Source organism: Oreochromis niloticus, linkage group LG14 (assembly GCF_001858045.2).
Source record: "Oreochromis niloticus isolate F11D_XX linkage group LG14, O_niloticus_UMD_NMBU, whole genome shotgun sequence".
Classification (NCBI taxonomy): domain Eukaryota; kingdom Metazoa; phylum Chordata; class Actinopteri; order Cichliformes; family Cichlidae; genus Oreochromis; species Oreochromis niloticus.
Genome location: NC_031979.2, coordinates 3,597,652 through 3,619,583, shown reverse-complemented (window position 1 = coordinate 3,619,583; position 21,932 = coordinate 3,597,652). Strand labels below are relative to the sequence as shown.

General features: G+C 37.4%; 1 long non-coding RNA gene across 5 annotated transcripts; it reads left to right on the top strand.

Annotated features, from left to right (window-relative positions):
- Positions 1-2,154: 2,154 nt before the first annotated feature.
- LOC109205033 (uncharacterized) lies at positions 2,155-20,337 on the top strand. 5 transcript variants are annotated; one of them, XR_003213753.1, is made up of 5 exons: positions 2,155-2,466; positions 4,346-4,495; positions 4,734-4,784; positions 4,952-5,072; positions 19,896-20,337. It is a non-coding gene; the product is annotated as an uncharacterized LOC109205033 (long non-coding RNA). The 5 variants fall into 5 exon arrangements; XR_002064500.2 differs by having other exon boundaries at positions 4,346-4,537; XR_003213752.1 differs by having other exon boundaries at positions 4,734-5,072.
- Positions 20,338-21,932: the final 1,595 nt, after the last annotated feature.

Genomic DNA, 21,932 nt, shown 5'->3' with positions numbered 1-21,932 from the left:
TAAAACACTACAACAGCACTACTACACAAAGTGAAAACTACATGAAACGTGAGTAATGAGTCACAGTGTATACTGGGAGGCAATTTAATTAAGTTCTTCTATACAACATAATGCCATCCAATCTGGTTCTTCTATAATTCTGTAATGTTCAGTTTTTTCTTGATGCTGTCATAGAAATTCAAATGAAGTGGTACTTATACACTATATTCCATTTCTAGTCTAATTGACCTCTCAAAGGATGTTAGACTACAAGCCACATTAACTATGCATTCACTTTAAGCACTTTATCCATCTCACATAAATGACCAATTTAGAATCGCTAAAACCTTACATGCACTTGTTTGGAATGTGGGAGGAAGTCAGAGTACCCAGAGAGAGCCCAGGCAGGCCCAGGTTTGAACCATATGGTGACAATATTTTACTTAACAAAAAAACATAATTAGTGGAGGTGTTACACTGTACTACTGCATTAGCTGCTCGAAAGGTCAGCTGGTTAGTAGGAAACAGAAAACCTACAAAATAATAATATGAGAAAAAAAAAATCATCCGCTAACCCGATCTCTTCCCCTTGAAATGGAAGAGAGCAAGAAGCCAGGAAACTATTCCCCCTGAAACTTATTCAGGTCACTGCAGTTTCAAAATGCACATAAACATTTTTATTATGTAGAAATTACTTTTTTTTATCTACTAAATATTAATTGACCTCTATCCCACTTTTTACAGTATATGATAAACTAAACTAAACTATAACTAGAAACAGGGGGGTTAACTAATACGAGCTTTCATACCTGTAAAATAGAACTGCTCTAGATGTTTCTGTAATGTGTGATGTTTTCATAATGCAATTAAAAGGGTGATGAAACTGATTGTGCTGTTACAATGCTGGTACAGAAATAGATGTCACATTGAAATACAATACTGTATTCCACTGCACTTAGATGTAAAATGTGACTTTATGATTTGGCTTTAAAAAGACAGCTCCTTTGCAAGTGAATCTGGTTTAAAGCACAAAAATTACCAGAATAATCCTCAGGATTAGGGGGTTTTTTTTCTCTCTTAATCTGTAGTGTCACACCGATTTACCTTCCCTATCCACTTATCACTTATGCATTGCCAATCCCAAGCAGTTTAGTTCATCAAGGAAAATATTTTATCTTTGAAATGTTCAGCAGCAGCAACAGCAGCCTTCTCCATCTGTTTGCAGCCTCCCAAATGTTTGTGAATGATAATGGCTATTAATTTAGTTTTTACTGCATCACTGTGTGTGAGAAGAGCATCTGGAGCATTTAGTCACACCAATAAAATGTATGTACAGACAATGAGGCACTCAAATTTGACCATAAAGCTTCATTTTCTTAGTTTTACTCTGCCATCCAGTGCAGCTGCACAGGCAAGTCATCATAAAACTGGCTACTGGCTTCTGGTTTGACTTCAGTTGCTCTTTCTTCTATTCTTTTGGACAATTTATTCTGTACCAGTCAGAGTATGTTTGTATTTGCCTTGGTATGCTAGTAAAAATCTTGTATGGCAGATTTTAGAGCCTATTTAAAAAAGGACATAGCCCAAACCAGGCACCCAGTTTCCAAATTAGTGCCATAAATGTAGCTCAGTTCATATTCCCTTTTCACTGATGTTATTCTATATAGTACAAATATATTTTTCCATAGGCGGTTTAAGCATCTTTCTGCATTCATATTTGCTGCATTCTGACTCTACATGAAATTATATAAATAGAATAAATGCACCTAGATAATATGGAGGACCACAAGAGCCACATGCATCAAACTAAAGACTTCTGTGCTTAAATAATGAATTGTACAATAAATTATGCATTTGGAAATTCATTTACAAATTCATTTTTAAAAAAAATATTTATTCAAACATTACTAAAGTAGTTTATCAATCTAAAGAATTAAAATCTCAATAAAAACCTCAATTCAAAAACCATTTTGTAATTACAAATTAAAAAGTAGATTTTCAAAATCCTTTTTTAAAACACAATTTAAAAAACAGAAATAAGTGAATGGAATCAAAAATCAAAGATTTATTTCTGACATTTAAAATGGCGATTCCACTCCTCATTTGAAAATCCATTTCCCTTTCCTGTTAGCTCACAAATTAGCTTTTATATTAGCTATTGGATTAGCTCTGGAATGGCTATCATGTTAGCTATTGGATTAGCTATCTCATTTCTGAAATCCCAAAGCAATGCAAATTAACCGTGCGGTGCGATTTTTGGGAGCTCTCTGATTGGTTGGACAGACACAGGCTGGCTATCTGGATTTTTCTACACTTCTGTTGTGCTCATAGCTTTGCACTGCTAAAAAGAGTGTGTGCTTGTACAAAGTTAATTCATCCTCGGGATTTAAACTCTGCCCGACACGGATATGTGAAGAGTGAAGGAGCTCTGCTGAACCTCCGAGTGTGCACCTGTGGATTCAGTCGGACTCAGTCCACCTGTTGAAGGTAATGTGCTAACACGGCTAACACTAGCACCACCAAAGGTAGCGCTGTAATTTTAAGCTCATCTTAGCGTATGAAAATATTACCCAGCTGTACTAGCCTCAGAGTTTTTTGTCATCTAATGTGCTCTTCACAAATAGAGCTTAAAGCTTTGCTTCAAAGGATTGCCTTTCATGTGTTAATGTTTCGGTTCAAATCGGTTTAATGTTTGAAGAAATAATAACTTCCCTCAAATGCCTTAAACCAAAAAATATTGAGCCTGTTTTGAAAATGTAAGGATTATAAGGAACAGATATAAAAAATGTAAAGTAAAAAGTAGTCAGAAAGAAAAAACTACTCAAGGAAAGCAAAGATACCTGAAAATTCTACTTAAGTATAGCAACAAAGTATTTGTACTTTGTTACTTCCCACCTCAGCAAGTCACTCAGTAATCATGCCACACAGACACATGCTGTTAAATGTTTAGTCTGATTCACCACGCTGACCACAGTGGCAGAACTTAGGTTTCCTCATTCGTTTTCGTCATGCTCATGAGATTCCAGTGGCTTGTTGATGATTGAGGCACCTACTGACCAATCTGTGAGTGATGATTCATGCCAGCCAGCAGATTAATGATGTTCATCAGCTCCTCTCCACACACCAGCACTGACCCAGGTTACAAACCTTCCTTTCGTGCTCCATCACTTTTATCAGATCACCATTTATAATAGTGTTGTAATGCAGCCCGTTCCAGGAGGCCTGGGTCAAGTTTCTGCCCATGCACAAACTCTCACTCACCAATGTAATTACCGCCTTTCTGACACGCTAAGAATCTCTAACCTGTAAGCTAGTGTTTTATCTGTTTGTTTCTTCTCTGTTTTAACAGAAAAATGAATTATTGTTTATAGCAATGTTTTAAAAATTAAAATATAGCTGTTTTTCCCTTTTTATCTTTCTTTCACAATAGATGTTTGCATCACTGTTCGGGTATCTGAAATTTACTTGACAATTAATTTTTTTTCATAACTTACTTTTATTCCCTATCATTTGTTTACTTTCTGGTCTTTAAGTTTCAAAATAGCTTCATTACTTGAGGTTTAAACATGAATTCAAGCAAATTTCTTCCCACATGTGTACCTTCAAACGTCAAACAAATTTGCGCTTAAATGGAGGGAACATGTATCCATCACCTTGGCTTATCCAATCCAATGTTAATTGTACAGCACTTTTAAAAAAACACACGTTTTTAGAACATTGTGACAGTGTGACTACTTGACAGAAAATGACGATGAATCCATATCTTTGCACAGATTTTGCCTTTTAAAGGTTCAAAAACTTGTTTTGCCTTGCTCCCATTTCTTCTTGTCGCTTGTTGAAGCTCTACTTGGAACCTTGTTAAGATCCAAACATGCAAAATATGATTTTTGCCATTTTTCAAGTGGTCTTATACTTGTGACTGTAGCTTGCCATTATAACACACACACAGAAACATGAAGAGGGGTGGGTGGGAGCGGGATAGAAATACACAACAGAACACACAATAACAAAGTTGGGAATGGAACAGAATAAAATGCAATAGAAATAAATAGATCAAAATAGAACAGAGAGTGATGGCTCTTATAAGAGCACTTGGGTTCACAGAGAATTCATACATTAAAATGTACATATAGGCATGTGTATTTATAACATTTGTGCATTTAGTATGCACACACACACAAACACACAGCATAGGAATAAGTTGACAATAAAGTTAGCACAGCACAGTAGAAAGGTTGGCTAGCTCTGATATTAGTGCCACAATGCATGTGCGGTTTGTGATTTTATTGTAAATTCTCTTTGTGTGAGGGATCTGTATGTGTGTATCTTTTTTTTCCATATTCGACTTTGATATAATACATCGGAGGCTGAGACACACCTGGGAGCTGAGTTGACTAAGTCATCTGTGGTTCATGCTGTCATCAGCAGCCTTCTAAAGGTTGAAGATTTTTCTCAGTCCTTGCCAGATGGTTGTGTCAACAGTGGTAACATGTTTGATTGCCAGAAACAGTCTCTGGTGAGTTGGCTAAAGCCCAAGCTTCATCTTGTGTATAAACAGGTCAGTCAGAGTTATTTTTCGACTATTCACAAATTGTTTTCCTGGTTAGTTCGATGAGATGTAGAGCACTCAGGTTTGCCCAAGTGTTGCTTAGTTTCAATTAAATTATTTCCTATGTTGAGTTTATTATTAACTTTAAATGTATTTTTGATAAAGCTCCGATGCTGCAGCTCACTGAATGTTTATTCTTTGATAGGGAAGGAAGAGTGTGGTGGATTTTTGGATAATGGCCGAGGAGACTTGCTAGGTAAAAAGCTCTCTGCGGTACTCTTCTCAATGGACTCAAAGACTACACCAGAGTCTCTCATTTGTTTCTATGTGTGTTAGAATGGATGAAAATTCACATTCATGAAAGTTGTTGCCTGAGGGCCTATAGATGCTGGTTGGTTCAACACAGAGAGGTTCTGTTTCCAGAAAGGAAGCCACACCAGAACAATGGGGAAAGGGACACGTGATAGGAGACACTGATTCAAACCTGATGCAAATTTGAAGGGTTCACTAACACCAGAGGAAAAGAGCAGGAGAATTGCAGCAGGTGAGTGCTTGTACTGTGGGGAGATGGGACACTGCTGTCAATGACCAAGAGACAATCCTCACTCATGAAAGTAGAAACCTGGCAGGCAAAATTTTCCAGTGCTTCCTCCCGATCTCATTTCCCCTCCATTTAACCCATACCACAACGCCTGTGGTGAAAATTATTCCATTTCTAAGCTTCACCTGACACTGAGGATAAACAAAACTTTTGGACACTAAATTAGTAAAACGTCTTTGAACGGACCCTCTTCCCAAATCTCCTGACATTTCTGCGCTAAATGGTCATCATCTACGCCCGATAACTCGCACCAGACCTATGTAACTTCTGCTCTCTGGCAATAACCAAAACTACACATTTTTGAATCACCACATGACTTGTCTCTCAATAAAGTAACTGTATTTTTTTGGTCATAAATGTTTTTTGTAGTAGGCAATCTTTGTTAAACAGAATCATACTTTCTGTCGACCCACAGTTACTAAAACAGATGAGAAAATCCAAATTTACTTCAGAATTTGTCAGAGAAAACCCAAGTATGTTGTTCACATGCCAGAAAATTTGTTGCCAGATCAAATGGGATCACTGAGATGGTGTAACCATGATTCTCTCCAGCCTGTACCACTCTGATTTGTGAACCGGGTAAAACTCTCAAACAGAAGTTGCTGTAATAATTCCAAATGATGTCTTTTACCATGACTGGTACAGGGTGCCTCTCCGGAGTTTCCACCACTGGATTTTGAGGCATTGCATTTTGAGGCACCATAGGGACCAGCCAGATTTAACCACAGCACAATGCTCCTCGATTTATCCAGAACCACATGGAGTCTTTTTCCACTGCCTCTGTGCTGTTAGTGATGGCCCTTCTTTCTTTCACCTGTGATCCAGAGTAGAGAAAAGGCCCTGCAGAGACTCCCCTGCAAAGTCTCTAGTCTCTCGCCACAGGCAACACCTCACACCCCGGCCATGTCTGTGGTAGTCACTGACTACTGTACACTGTAAAATGTAATTCTAGATGTTTGTTATTTCAACATATTATTCTATATCAGTTTGACGATAGATGACTGAAGTTGTTGTTATAACATAGAATTACAAGTTAAAAACGTCCCAATTACACCAAAAAAAGCTAACTTGAAAACTCATGTCCAGCTAAATCAGCAACTTATGTGAACTTGACAATGTGGGTAAGTTGAGCACAGCAGGATTCAAAACTGCCTCACGTGACTGCTACCGAGGTGCATCATGGGGAATTGGCGGTTAACGACATGCTCACTTTACTTGGACGTTTTCTAATCGTCTTCTTTGGAATATGCTTTCAAGGTGAGTAACATTGGTTATAACTATAAGGAAAGAGAGCTACAAAAGTTGGAACATGTTTTGAATCTATGGCATGATGTGTGTTTTTCTCTTTTACCGAAATGTTTGCTTTAGCTAATGTAGCTTTAGCGGACAAGGTCCAGCTTGTATGTCATGACCAAACTTGAGCTAATAAACTGACACATGGCCTTTTTTATGGGTTTAATGTGGCACTGACCAAATCACAAGTATTGTGCCGCTAGCTTTAAGGTTGTGCACTCAACCACTGTTGTGATATTAGCAAGCTAACTCAGCTAATTAATAAAGCTTATTTCATATTGTCTCTGTACGTGTAAATTTCTTTCAAGTTCACAGGCTGTTGTATTTTGGTGGAAGTTCATTTTGGCAGTATTTCCAATAACTGACTGGGTTCAAAAAGAACTTTTTGGCAGGACTCGGATGCTTGTTGTCATCTGTTTACCCCTATGTAATCACTTAAGTTGTTATGAACTGCTGCATGCTAAGCTGCAAGAGTGCACTGAGGACTGAGACAAAATATGGTCTACAAACCAGCATTATATTAGTTTTTATCAGATAGTCCTCCAGTGTGTTTAGTTTTTGCTTTAATTCTATTGTGCAGTTATTTGTTACCCTGAAATGCTTTATGCTTAACAACAGCTCACCATTTTAACTTATTTTTGAACTCTTGTGATCAGTATGACTAGTTTGTGTGAGTTTCCATACTAAAAGAGCTGTAGTGATAAAATAATTGGCATCAGAGACACTGATTTTTGGCATGGTATACTGCAGAAGTTTTTTTTTTTTTTGCATAATTTACCTTTTAATTAAACTGCATTCTCTGTATTGTAACAAAACTAACATTGTTTATATGTCAGAAAATTAGCAAACATGAATAAATGGCGAAAACAATATAATTATAACATATATTTTTATTTTACTTATTTTAGGTCTGTGAAGCCAAACTTGATGCTGGGGATTTATTGTTGTCAGTGGAGTCAAATGGTAAGTTACAATTTGTGCATTTTGTCATACTGGAAACACCTCAGATTATATTGTAACTTAATAGCTCTGTAGAACAAATGATATAAAGATTGTAGTGTCAGGGTACTTCTTAAGAAGTAATATGGCACTATTGATGATCACATGCAGGTGGCATAAACTAAATATTCAGACCTGTTACCAACAAGTGATTCATTAACAAAAGCAATGGAGCAGACTGTTTAGGTTCTTGTGGTTGTAATAACATCCATAACTCCAGGTTTGTCATTAATTTATTTTCACAGGTCTAGATGATCACATCTGTCTTTGTCATTTAAATGAGGTGGACTTGCAAACTTTGCACTCTTTTGGGTAAATTGCTGTCCACTACATATACACAGAATCTGCACAGTATTTCAGATCTAAAAAGGGAGTATGTAATGGACTTGCTGGCTTTAATGTAAAAAGCCTGTTGTGTAACTTTAATGAGGCAGTTGGACTAAAACAGTATTGCTCATCAAGGTAAACATCTGAGGAATAAGGAAATTGTTACTTGTCCTTTTACTCAGTGTTCTTTTAATCGCACGTTTACTAAAGTTTTACATCACATAAGTCATTTTCACAATCATTCTACTTTAAAAGATTTCAAGACAGAGCTTATTGTTCTCTGAACTTCCTTGTTTGCTGAACGGCAGGTAAAGTGCATCTTTTTGTTTGTTTGCTTTGTGTGTTTGTGTTTTCTCTAATGGGCCTCAGATGACTGTTTGCTTAAATTTGGGTCTCAAAGAATCTTTTTTTTATTCTGCCTGTACTCTCCACCCCTCTTCTTCTATTGCTCAGGTTGAAGCAGAATTTGCCTGTCTTACATCTGTTGACCTGAAAGGGTTCCTTTTTGCTGTGCTTGACCATTATGGAGAGGTTCGTGGAGCTGTACAAAATCAAGAGCGGCATAGGAGGGCTAACTAGGCTCATAAAATGCTTCGGAGATGATGTAAGTGTTCAACTGCGAAATGTTCTCCTTTGTTTAAGTTTTAGGTTATCCAGTTCAACTGATGAACTCATTGAAAGAAAGCTGATAAGTAAAGTCTGTCATCATATTTCACAACTGGACATTTAGTGTGGTAACTTTTACAGAATCTATGTATATTGGTGGTAGGTTGGATATCATATTCTACTTGAATGTCCTGATAAGCCTGATTCAAAATCTCCAATGATAATCATATATTGATGGAATTATGTATCAAAAAGCTGTGAATTTGGAGCTGTCTACATGCTTCATAAACACTGTTTAAAAAGTGTTTTTGTTTTCTTTTTGACTTCTTTGACCAGAGCCCTACACAAAGGAAGAGGACAGAGGACCTCATTTTCTAAAGGAAGATCCCTCACACACTTTCAAGACTGTGAAGGTTAGCATTGTTTCTTTTAGTAAATTTAATAATGACAGCACCACAGTGGATTTTAAATGAAACATGTGGCATCTATGAAACAATAGATGCCACATGATAACATGTGTACTTTTTCCTCACCAAATGTATTATTACAAGATCTTTGACACTGGATTTGGTCTGGGTTTCAGAGAAACTAACTGGCAAGCTAGCATTGAGATTATTAGTGTCTTGTGTTTATTCATGTCTTCACCAGGGTCTTTGACATTTCGCTGCTGTACTGTTCACTTCAGCTTTACGTTTGATTTCTCACATTGTATATTGTAATGGCAGAGATATTAGGATATTTAAGGGGCTGCAGTGGCTGCTACAGCTGTGGGGGGCAATACTTTGGTGAAATGTCCTGGACCCTGGAAAAGAGACTGTGTAGACTGGGTAAGCAATTAAAGGTTACTGGCCGAGAGTCATTGGGCAGCTGGGTAAAGGTGGATGTTGATATTCAGTGCCAATTATGCAACCTGTTCAGCCACGTCTATATGCTCTTTTTTCATGCTGTTAATATAGGGGGAAAAATAAACTTTAATCAATAAACTGATTAAAGAAGCATTGTCTATGGAGCCACAATCTGATCCTGTAGTGTAGCTGCAGTTTGCACATTTCATGTATTCTCAGCCAGATTTGGTTTAGAGCACAGCCAATATTTAGCATAAGTAGATTTAAATTCACACACTGGTGATGGCAAGCTACATTGTAGCCACAGCCGCCCTGGGGCGCACTGACAGAGGCGAGGCTGCCGGACACTGGCACCACCGGGCACTCTGACCACCACCAGTAGGCAACAGGTGAAGTGTCTTGCCCAAGGACACAACGACTGAAACTGTCGGAGCCGGGGCTCGAACCGGCAACCTTCCAATTATAAGACGAACTGTCAACTCTTGAGTCACGATTCAGTCATCCACCCATGTGTGTGAATGACTGAATGTGTAAAGCACTTTGGAGTCCTTAGGGGACTAGTAAAGCGCTATACAAATACAGGCCATTTACCATTTAAATTGAAAATTTTGTTTGAATTCTGCAATTGAAGACATGCTCAGTTATTTATGAACATGGTCTTTGTTTAAAGCAAGAAATGGATTTGTAACATGGGGGTGCATATCTCATTCTGAAAAAACTTTAACAACTAATAAGTGTTACCCAAAGCCAATCACCATCATCCAAAGCATCAGTATGGCTCTTCTTTGGAAAGACATGAATTCTTAAGCACAAAGAATGTTGTGTAATTGTAATTGTGTAATTTTATTTTATTTTTTGTCTTTGAACCCTTTTATAGCCGACAGGTATTGAAGACACGTTTTCTAAGAGGATGAAAGTTGGCATTGCGATGGTGAAAGAAGAAGACATCATCGATGTGTTGGTTGTCCTTGAGGCGGCAGTAATCCTGTCTAATCTGAGGGATGTCTCAAGTGCCATTTCCATGCTGATGGGCCTTCTTTTTGCCCTCAACATAGACTATCCAAAGGAACTTAAGGACATCTTTGAAGTCATTCAGAACATCCTAATGAACATTGGTGGAAGGCAGTGCATCTCACTAGTGCATGGTCTAAGAAACAGACTCTTGCAGAAAGCCATGCAGAACTGTAATTGTATGTTCCTTAGTGTTAAGGACAGTTTTTATTTTACTGTTTGTTTTTTTATTCTTGCAAGTTCTCATTCTCACTTTTGTATGTCACTAAATGACTACACTTTACATTCCAGATTAGACAATTACTCATTTGTTCATGGTTTAAGAAACTTATGTGAACAACAATATAATGCTGGACTTTGCAGATGCTTATCTCATGCAAGTCAGTAGTTTTTCCTTTGTTTTGCAATTGAGCAGACTCAAACTGATGTTTCTGAAATATCCATCTTATCAAATGTTTCAGAAGCATGCACTCATTTTCAGAGATATTGGTTCTGTGGAATTTGTTGCAATTGTAAACGAAGACAAATACAAGAGTTTGATGTCTTACTTGTTATAAACTGATCTTTACTGTCACTTATCAAAGGTTTTGTACTATTTTAATATTTCAAGTTTTATGCTAACAGGTGTGACTGAGCACAATGAAGTTTAAAAATTTTGTAAATGTAAAGAATAACTTTTCAAAAATAGCAAGTGTCCCGTTGATACATTACATTAATGCAGACTTTATGTTGTTACTTCACAAGAATCACTACTGCTCCTAGAGTATTGGTCAGAATTTAATCTTCACCCAAACTGGGCTCAAGACCAAGTTCAAATTTATTGTTTCACTGGGAGCAGCCTTTGAGTTTTGATGGATTGTGAGCCTGATGAGCTACGTCACTGATTTTTCTGTTTCTCAGATGACTAAGATGGCACAATAAATGGTGAATGTTGGGTGCTCATGAGTAATTGTCTTGTCATGTTCTTAAAACAAACTTTCTGTATGAAATGATCAGATAGACTTTAATGGAATCTGTGGGGTTTTATTTTTTTTTCTGTAAACAACAGAAAATTAATTTAAAGGAATGTAGGTATTTAAACCTGAGCTCTAAGATGAACCTAACAGGTAGTTTTGCTGAAATGGATGTTAGAAAGCTAAAAAAACAAAACAAAACTTAAGATGTTTAATACACATTTTTCTTTACATCCAGTCAATCAACTCTGATAATTAAAATGAAAATGATTTACAAGTTCACTCAGCTACCTTAAGGAGCTCAGTTAATTAATAAACTTAAATCAACTTAGCTAACAGGTTATGTTAGTTAAGCTAAAATAGATTCCTAAGTTAAAAGAACTACTAAAGTATTTGAATTAACTAAAAAACCCAAGTCAACTGAACTAGGACAAGAGTTTAAACAACAGATTATTTTAATTTAGCTGAAAGGGTTTTCCCAAGTAAAAATGACAATTAAAGGAGTTGAACTGACTAACAAATCTCAGTCAACTAAACTAAGATGAAAGTTTAGACAACATGTGATTTTTCATTAAGATAACAATTGGTTGTGTTATAAGAACAAACTCTATTTCTTGACTTAACTTAAAATTTTAAGGCAGCCCTTTACCTCATATTTTTAAGTTGAAACAACAAGTTATATTTTACAGTGTAGGCCTTGGTACCTCTCTTTCTCTTCCCACAGCATGGCGAGCTCAAGCATGCCTCTCACACCAGGATGATGTCAGGTCTGAGTGTGGTCTTGAAAATGTGTTGGGAAACTTGAGTTGTCTGCCAAAGACCGGTGACAGCTGCCAGTCTTGTGTTGTGTCAAAGAGACTTGAAGAGGCCTTTGATGTTATTAGGGGCTTCTCTCCTGCTCTAAGCACACTGATGACTTTCTTTGTGTGGTTTGGCTTTTGGCAGATGGGGATGGGCACTACAGATGCTCTCGGCAATGGTCGTGCCGCCAGGCGTAGTGACCTTCTGATCAAACGTCCCTTTCCTCTGGCACGGTCCATTTTTAGAGCATAACCTTAATACACATTACTTCGTTTTCCTAAATTCTTGCTCCTGATGAACTAAACAGTATTAAGTCAAAATCCTTAAGCGACATCAGTAAAATAAGATTTTTGATGATGGTAAATTTTGCATGCACAAAATAAAGAACATGAAATACCAGATGATAAGATAGCTTAAAATATTGCTTTGCCAAACATGTTGCATACCACTTATATATCCCATTACATGGTGATGGTCATAATCTTATTGGCCATGATTATGGAGGGAGTGGTCTTCTAACTTGACCCCAATTTATGAAGGCATAGTTACAGCTTTTTTATCATGATTATTCCAACATTAGCAATAAGGTCAATGTTATGACATGCTGATACAGTCACATATTTGTACTTTTTCATTGCCTGATTACTAGTGACCATGTAGTCATAATACTTCTAAACTCAAACACTTTCACATATCACGACAATCTGTGAATTGTGGTGGATTGTGCGCAGAATGAGCGATATCACTGACATTCTGGTTCTTTAAAATTCCAACCTTTGTAATTAAGTGATATTTTTCACCAGTGAAACCAACACAGTATGAACACATGGGGTGGAATAAGATGTGGCTTTTTAGTTCAATTTTCTGTATAATGTAATTCTCTTTTCTTAAGTCTTCATAAGTTCTCGTTCACACCTTTGTTTAACCTTGTTATATTTCCATATGAAGAAAAAAATCATTAACATATGAGGTAGGAGGTCCCATGCACACAGGGTGTGTTTGCCTTTGGAGTTTGTACTTCCTCAATCTCCTAAACCACAAAAATTCAGCGAATCTGAGGAAGAAGAAAAAGGCAGGAAGTAAAATCACCAAGAATACTAAGGGCATGAGGTACTTTCAAAATATTGTTTCTCGGCCATTCTGGGTGGATAATTTGTTTGTTGGAAAACAAAACAATTTGTTGTTCTTAAAATCACATTTAACCTTTATTTGCACGAGTTCCCAGGCAAAAGAGAACTGAAAAAAGCTAATCTCTTTTCTCTCTCATATTTACCAGTTTGCACCACAATCTCACCTCTCAATCACCTTGTTATGTAGTATGTGCCCTTAGCTGAAATTTTGCCTAACTGTTTTCTGGCTCCACAGGGGTGAATGTGCCCAACAAATGTGATCTATGGCATACAAATGAGCCCTGTAATTTATTCATAAATCATCATGGCTGCTTTTGCTGGCAGGGCCCTTTTTAATTGTCTTTGATTAACAGTGGCATGTGCTGGAGATAGACAGTTGGCTGTGTTCAGGTCCCCCTTTGTTCTCAGGTAACATCGCAGGTTTCTCAGGGAAATCACGTGTCAGAATGGAAGGAAATCAGTGTTTCAGCTTCATATCAATACTTTGGTTTTGTGTGTGTGCATAGAGCCACACACAGTATAAATGTAAAGACTGAAATTCACTCTTCAATGTGAGAGCATACAGTGTACAACAGCATACATATACACACATAAGCTGTGTACAGTTTTGTAGATGTTGCCAAAACAGGCATATGTGCATGCAAGTGAAAAGCATATATAATTTTTGATTTTTTTAAAATTATTATTGTTGATATATGGTTATTGGCAATTCCATAAGCTACTTGTAAGTTACAGTTACAGTATAAAATCAACACTTTTTTAAAATTTAGCACCTCTAGGCCCCTATCTTTGTTAAATAGGCTATTAAAATTTGATTTTATTAGTTTATATTTGATTTAACCTCTCTATAATGGTTGTCTGTGACTTAGTGTTTAATTGCAAAATAATTAAGGTTTGTTAATGTAATAGATACAAAAGAATCACATCCACTTATGAACAGCATAGGGAATAGTGTCATCGCAACAAAAGCCACCACACAAAACTGCATTTGCTCTCTTAAGCACACTTCTGACCCTCAAGCACAGTATTCTTTCAGCTCTATTCAATATGCAGCTTACAATGCCAGTCCATCATGTCAAAGCCAATAAACAAGTGTGCTGAAATTGAGTAGCTAGATAGAATGTGCACTATTGATTGTGTTTTTGTTTGCTGTGTGGAAATGTTCATTATCAGTGGGAAAGTCATACTGGATGCAGCTTCAGCCTAGGCACTGACAAGGTGTGTTTCCTTCAGCTGATAGAAGGCCTCAAAACAAATATCGACCTAATGGGCAAACATTCATAGATAATGTGCAACAGCATTTTATATGCAAAATCATGTGTTTTGCCCATTTCTCTCTTTTAGTGGCAGTGCACTCAGTGCAAGGAAAGCACATTAAACAACATTTGTTACAATATTTATTGTTTTGAGAACTTCTTAAAGGATTATATGTCTAACACGAGGACATAAGGAAAGCATGAGTCATTATCTTTTTCACATGTACACACATTTTTTAAATTTAAATTTGGCTGAGCTGGAGCTTTAAAATAAAAAAAAGCTATGTTTTAAAGTGCAGATTTTCAGCTTTTATTCAAGGGATTAACAAAACTATAACTTTCACTGTTACAGAATTAACACTATTTTTATACACTGTCCCATTTTAAAAAAAATAATTATACAAACTAAGCTCATTTTAAATGTTAGGATTGTGTTCAGTACTTTTCAACAACAAGGCTTTTTGAAGAGCAAGGATGACATGCAGAGCTGCAGTAACTGTAAAGGTATAAAGCTGATTAGCCATACCATCAATATGGGCAAGAGCTACTGTAAAGAAGAAAAGTGTCAGACAGCGGCAGAATGTCTTTATATTGAGAAAGAATAATATAGGTGTAAAAAGTGTGTGTTTGCTTCTTGATTGTTGATGGCCAAGTATAGGTAGCATCAGAAGAAGTTGCACTGTGTCTTTGTGGAGCTAGAAAACACTGCTCAAAAAATTAAAGGAGCACTTGCAATCAGAGTATAGCATCATGATTATTAAACTTCTGGGATATTGATCCGATCAGTTAAGTAGCAGAGGGTTTGTTCATCAGTTTCAGCTGCTTTGATGTTAATGAAACTAACAACAGACAGAAATGATTTTGCAGGTAGAGATCACTGACATTGTTTCCCTCCTCATCATTTCTGATTGTTTTTTCACTAGTTTTGCACTTGTTTAATCAGTGTCACTACTGGTAGCATGAGGCAATACCTGGACTCTACAGAGGTTTCACAGGTAGTCCAAGTCCTCTAATATGGCACATTGCCAGAAGGAGCACATATGCTCTCAAGAGCATAGAGGGGACTACAGGAGAGAGGCAGTTACTCCAGAGAGTTGGACAGAGCAGTAGAAGGTCCTTAACAATCAGCAGGATCAGTATTTGCTCCTTCCTGCAAGGAGGAACAGGTTGAGCACTGCAAGAGCTCTACAAAATGACTTCCTACAGACCACTGGTGTGAATTCCTCTGACCAAAGAATCAAAAACAGACTTCATAAGAGTGGACGACACCCAACATCTTCTAGCGAGCCCTGTGCATACTGCCCATCACCATGGAGCCTGACTTGCATTTGTTATAGAATATCAGAATTGGCAGGTTCATCCGTGGCACCCTGTGGTTTTACAGATGAGAGTAGGTTCACCCTAAGAATATGTCACTGATGTAAAAGGGTCTGTAGAAACCTTGGAGAATGTTATGCTGCTTGTGAGCGTTTAGTATGAGCAGTCACAAACTTTTACAGCTAGGCAACAGCATCCTGACTGCCATTACGTACCGAGATGAAATCTTTGGACCCATTGTCAGACCCAACACTGGTGCAGTGGGTCCTGGGTTCTTCCTGGTGCACAATAATGCCCGACCTTATGTAGCAAAAGTTCCTGGAAGGAATTGATACCACTGACTGGCCTCTATACTCACCTGACCTAAATCCAGTAGAACACCTCTGGAACATTATGTTTCAGTTCATCTGATGTCACCAGGCTGCACATCAGAGTGTTCAGGAGCTCAGTGCTGTGCATAACCAGAAGGCACATGGTAGGAAAGAGAGCAGAGTCTATCTAACCATTTGGAGACAAAACTAGAGAGTAAAGCTTGTGATAGTTTGAAATGTGCAGAGGAGGGATGATGGATACATTAGACAAAGGATATTGAATATCGTTAGCTTCATAGCATAAGTGCCTAAGTCATTGTCTGGTCAAAGTGACTTAGGCAATTATGCTATGAAGCTAACGATATGTAGCTGCCAAGCAGGAGGACAAGTCTTCATGGATGTAGTGGATATAGTGAAGGAGGATATACAGGAAGTTGGTGTGACAGAAGAAGAGTCTAGCAATAGATGAGATGAGCACACATGATCAGCTATGGTGACCCCCTAACCAGGCAAAAGAAGAAGACTGAAGAAGACCTGAAGTCTAGATCCCATGGACATCAACAAATGCTGAGTTTCCTCTCGTGAGATGCTCTGCAAGCTGCTTTCAGCAGCTGCAAACAGGGCTTGCAGTAGTTGACATATGAGGTCAGGTGACAGATGAGGTTTGTAGAGCTCTCTAAGCATAGTCTCTTTGGAAGTCTAAATCTTGAGTGTAGCCAGTTGTTTGCATTTTGTTGTAAGCCCTACGCATTTACATTCAATAAGGCATTGTAGACCACTCAATACTGTTTTTGACTTGACTAGATATTGTGAGGTGAGCTTTTTTAAGAAAATAATTACTTGATCGTCCACCTTTGTCAGGGGTTAAAGTTTTCTTTGACAGGTGAGGAACCCTAAGGTTAAGTGTAGTGATGTAGTGTGGGTGAAAAGAATCACTTCGAAATAAGTCAAAATCATTTGTATTATGAGCTCCAAATTCAAGGGAACATGCCCCACCTTACTATGAAATGTCTTGTTAGTCAATTGTTAGTCAAGCAAACAGGGAACTGAAAATAGGGGACTAAAGTAAAAAAAACAACTGGGCCAGATTTTTTTATTTTGATGATTTAACTTAAATATTAAAAAATAGTGCTTCCCATGTGATGATTATATAAGCTGCTCAGTATATTTATAGAAAAAGGAACTATATTATATATGTTATCAGGATTAAAAAAATGACTTACGTCAGGATACAAAAATTTGGCAGAGTTGGCAAAAGCCCAGACATTTTGTTCTCAAGTAGAAGTACAAACACTACTGTTAAAAGCTGAAGTACTGATTCAACTTCTTTACTCAAGTAAAAGTAAAAAAGTACAGGCTCTGAACTCAAAGGAAAAAAGTAAGAAATATCTCTTTGCAGGAGGTTTCTATTTTTGTGCAAAGCTAACTGAATCTTGTGCTATATTAGCAAAATGATAATATCAGTAGATGGGAATACAAACTTTAGTCTAGCTTTGTTTCCTAATTATAGCTTGAATCAGAAGAAAAAGAAGGAAAATAATGTTCCCTTTATCGTAGAAGATGACTTTGCCTCTAAACAGGAAAATATGTACAGTCAGGGGTTAAAGTGGGAGATTTAGCAGGCGGGGGAACCCTAAAATTGGTTGTAATGGTTCAGTGTGGGGAAAATAACCCAAACTCACAATAATTTCTGTTGAGAGCTCCAGTAAATTTTCTCACAGCTGCCTTTTTTGCTCTTTGTGGATTTACACCACTTAATTCAACCAGATGTCAGCAGATGTTTCATGAGTTGTCCTGGCTGATTTCCTTTACGCTCAAAATATGTAATATAATGAATCAAAAGTAACTATTTTGTTGTAAAAATGTAGGGAGTAAAAGTAGTCCTGAAAATTGTACTTGAGTACAGTAACAAAGAATACTTTGTTACTTTGTTACCTCCCACCTCTGGATTTTGGCCATATTGCGCAGCCCTAATTAGCACTAAACACAGAATCCAAATGTAGCAAAAGAGAATATTTCTCAGCTCCTTGGTCAAACTCGTGTACTAGAGCCTGCTAAAGCTGGAGATACTCTTTTTCTAAAAGGTAAGAATACTTATTTTTTTCACCACTTGATTTCTTTGTGTGTCCACTCTCTTTTCTGCTCTTTCAGTTTGTCATTAAAGGACAAAGAAGGCACTTTCAAGTGCCAACCACCTGACTATCTTTGCAACACTAACCTGTACAAGGTTATGTTGCTGAGAGGGGGTTGAGGGTTATTCAGAGCAGATTGGCTAAGGCTACAAATGAGGAGGGAGCATTAGTAAAGGTGGAAAAGGTTGCCATCTTAGAGTGAGCATGATTGATGTGAGCACAGCAGCACTCATGCTAGGCCCTTGCTGACTGTCACTGCAGCAACAGGCAGGAAGAGGAAGTGGGTTGACCTGGGGGTCATTGTGACAAAATGCTTAACAACAGTAGCAAAGCACTCTGGGTTGTGGGTCAGGGTCATATGCATGAACATAGACATGGCTCGCTGCTGTATCATTTGGATTCAGGGCCTGGAAGCATAAAACACTTCCACATCGTAATGACTTTAAAGTGCTTCAGAAACATGATAAAACCTTGCAGAGTTGGTAAGTGTACTGGATCACATAACTCATATTTTCATTTCTTTGCTGTAATCAGAATGTAGTGTCTGGTATGAATGTGTTTTTCCCCCAAAATGGAATCATGGTCATTTTTAGGTTTAAAATTCCAAGAATGCAGAATTCTTGTTGTTCTTGCCTAAAGGCTGAATGTTGGAAATATTTAAAGCTTTTAAATCTCTGCACAAAGACATGTATAAAATGTATTTGAGCATCTTCAGTTCAGTATATGAGCATAGAAACCCCAAAGAATTGCAGTCTACTTGAGTACTTGTAGCTACTTATATGTGCATTCTATTTCATGTGTATGTGTATTCGTGCCTCTTTTATATATGTACCTGTGTGTCCTTCAGACAAGCTTAGCATGCTGAGCAATGGGTAGCAGTTAGCTGGATTTTATATTCTGAAGCAAAGCCAGAGGAGGCAGACCCTGACCTCAGCTTCAGTCACCCAGAACCACAACTCCAGGTCTCATCTCCATAGGAATCAATAGACTACAGTAATAATGGTGATCTATGGGGCCAACATCAAAGAAGGCACTGACCTTTCCAGGCTGGAGGTTGGGGGATGACCACCAAGCTCCACATGCATGCATGTGTGTGCAGAATAAATGTTTTGTCAAAGAACAAAGCTCACTGATGTGTGTGCAAGGTACACACTTGTATGTATACACATCCAGTGGCCGGGGTGAATATATAGAAAAATGCATGCACATATAAAGGCTACCACAGACAGATTTTCATTTGCACACGAAAAAGAAACGTTTATCAAGTATGTTATTTCATGAATTTGGTTTCATGTCTTGTATGTTCCCAATGTTAATGTTGTAAATATTGTTTTTAATGAGAGTCCCCCATTATTGCAGTGGGTTCTAATGATAAGCATATTGAAATGCTGCAGTTTCTCTGTTAGACATTTTTTTGCACAATTGTTTCATAATAGTAACAATTCTTGAATTATAGGAGTCATATGTTTGTTGAGGGTTTTCTCAGTTTTCCTTGTATTAAAGTGAATATGCATGTCTATATGCCCATCTCTGACTTTTGACCAAAAATATCTGACACAGTTTGCCCTTAAGTCCAAGTAAATGGACAAAACACACATACATACACAGACTTATTCTATATTATAACAATTCAATAATACATGAAAAAAGAGAAGAAAATGAGAGATCAAACTATATATACATATATAACAGATATATAAACTACATATAAAGTGGTGTGAAAAAGTCTTTGCCCCCTTCCTGATTGCCTATGTTTTCTATTTTTGTCACCTTTGTCACAATTAGGCACAGTAAGCCCAGTAGGACATGCCCAGTTGGAACCTGTCACCCAGGAGGTGCACCAGCCTCAGCTGGCTCCTTTCAATGTGGAGGTGCAGCAGCTGTACGCTGAGCCCCTCCCAAATGGCTGAACACCTCACCCTACTGCTAAGGAAAAGCACATGCACATTTCGGAGAAAACTTATTTCCAAAACTTGTATCTGCAGTCTAAAAGTTCAGGCCTGCTTTAACGGATTCATGATGTTTCTCACCGGCGATGCTCTATCTGGTTCCAAATGGCTGCAGAAAATTAGGACACAACTATTTACAGGCATTGAGTATCAATTGAAATCTAAAACTAGATTAAAAATATTTTTCCAGATTAAATGATGATCTTCTAAATTAGTGAGATGCCATTTCCTCTCCAACTTATCAGTTATGTGCTTGATGAGTTATACTTTGAGAGTTACATCAGGGTGTCAAGTCCTTCTGATTTGAAGGTTTCTATTTTAGAGGAGCTACAGTAGGCAGAGTTGGGCACAATGAAGATGTAAAATTATTAAAAGGATAACTGACCTCTGTGGGAGTAGTGTTCAGATAGCTGCTCTGCTCTGTGTTGGTACGAGGCATTGAAGATGATAACAGTGGAGGAAATATAGCCTTAAACTTAGTTACAGCACTTTCAGAAAGACATCTACTGTGATGAAATCTACTCCCCACTGCTGTGTAATCAATTACTGTAAATTTAAATGTTATCAGGAAATGATCAGCAAAGAGAGGGTTTTCAGGAAACACTGTGCCTTATGTTAAACAAGATCTAGAGCGTGATTGAAGTGGTGGGTGGGTTCTTTTACATTTTGAGAGAAGCCAGTTCAGTCTAATAATAGGTACCGTGTTGAGGCGGTCATTTTTTAGTAAAATCACCCACAACAATTATTTTATACGAGCTGAAAACTAAATCAGACAAAAACTCTGAGTAACGCCTGGGTGGACGAGAGAAAACAACAAATATAACTGGTCTTTGAGTTTTCCAGCTACAGTGAAGGCGTAGTAGGTTGGAAAATGCTACAATCAACCCCCTAAATTTTGAACTTTTCTTAACAAGACTCAGTATGCCAGCAGTATGTCTTTTCCAGAGGATTAGTATATTAAGTACTTTTACAAGTGTGAGTTAATGAGACAAGCAATTGACAATTTTAGAAAATGTGTATTAGTTTGTTCTGTTGTACACCAGATATTTAAGAGAAAAGCCTGTGTTCTTATGAGCATGGTGTTAGCAGTACTCTGTCGCCATGTTGTATAACATAATGTTCAAGAGTAACGGTGTATTGTGCACAAATGCTGTGGAAAGGTTGTGTGGAGGTTGCATGAATATTGTGTTATTTATCCTTAGGCATGAGTTCTATGTTTTATCTAAGGCATGAGTGTGTAAATTATCTTGAATTTACTTATTATTTATAACTTCATTTATATTTGTTTGCAAAATATATGGGTTTAATTGTGGAATGGTTTGATTCAATATGATTTGTATTGTGTGTTAATTTATAAGTTAATGAGTGAATTCCATTGCATTGAATATCATTTTCACATTTTGTGTGATGGTAGATATCAGTAATAGCTCAAGCTGATTTAGTTTTGTTGAATATTGGGTCAAGGTCATACCAAATTTGAAAATCAGTAAAAATTTCCCGTTACTTACAATGTTTTATAGATCATAAAAAGTTCACAAAAATATACCAGGCCTCGGGGGGAATGTGTTTACATCTTATAGAAGACAAAGATTTAAGTCAGTTCTGCTACAGTCAGATAAATATAATGAAATACATCTTTTCACTATATACTGCTTCAAGGTCATAGGTCAAAGGCCAGGGAATTAAGAAATAGCGTTTTTCCATTGGATCATCTACAAACTTTAAAGCGTTTTTCTTTTTTTCACTGTTATTACTTTCATCAAAGTTTTAGTAAAGCTCTTGTCCTTCAGGGGGAGGTGGTCTCTCTGAGTGCTCTTGCTTACACAGTGCTGGGTAGGTCTGCATAACTTTCTTCCCTCAATAAATGAAATCA